A 1,109-nucleotide genomic window follows, 5' to 3' on the forward strand; every position below is an offset into this window, starting at 1 on the left:
GACTGTCCTGGGTATCATACTGTGTCTTTAAACATTGCTTTTGCTTAATTTGGATTGCAGCAGGGAAACTGTGGTCATGAATATAACACTAAAAAATGTATTATTTTGTGTAGATGTGTCTGTGAGGACATCATTGTTTTTAAAAAATATTTGTTCTTGTGTTTTTCTGTTGAGAATTTGGTAAATTACACCTTGGTCTTGGATGCTATAGTCATGCAGGGAATAGTAAAACCTTCGGAACTTGTTACCTCAGTGCTTACAACAGGGGATGCTGTCCTTTAAAGTGTAAAATTCTGCACGGGCTGATTTGGTACAGATCCATATTGAGGATATTGTTAGAAAAATATATTGGAGGTAGGAGACTAGCATTCAGGCAGGTTTTATTGACATACTTGTTCATGGGGCTTTTTTGTTAAGATAGTGAATCTATCACCTTCTCAATTAAAGCCACTGGAGACAGGACCCATCACCCCCTTTCTGTGAGTTCTTATTTTCTCCTGTTTTGGATAGTTAAGTAAAGATCCCAGCAAGGGAACTTTGAGGCACTTTTTCACGAATGCCCAACAAAGAGAAACTATCACCAGCTGCACTTGTTAACATAACTGTTGTGTATAGTAACATGGAAACTGATTTAACTTTGGCCTAATATCATTAGATAAATGACTTTAGGATCAGGAGATAAAAGGAGAGAAATTTTCATGTCTTTGCCTTCTATCAGTTTAAAAACTGGGAATGATTTCCTGTTTTAAAACTCATTGAAGCTTGAAGGTGCCTGAAGTCCAGCACCATTCAGATTTACAGTTCTTTATTTTGGTGATTCCCCCAATTTTTTTTTAATTACCCAGTAAATTTCAAGGAACATTGAAGTAGTTAGCAATGCCCTATCTTGGGAGCCATCCCACAGGTGTAAATGTGTATATGGGTGTGGATTTTCAAGTTTTTTCAGGCCAGATGTCTATAATCTGCCTCCCCCCTTTGGTGAAAAGATAATGAATAGCAAATTAGTTATTTGTGCACAAGGAAGATTGTTCTTAATATCCTGGAATGGGTAGGTAATTCCTGAACCTCCTTAGGGGAAGGGAAAGATATCATCTCCGTGTATTTTATTC

This window comes from Sciurus carolinensis, unplaced genomic scaffold (genome assembly GCF_902686445.1).
Source record: "Sciurus carolinensis unplaced genomic scaffold, mSciCar1.2, whole genome shotgun sequence".
Lineage (NCBI taxonomy): Eukaryota > Metazoa > Chordata > Mammalia > Rodentia > Sciuridae > Sciurus > Sciurus carolinensis.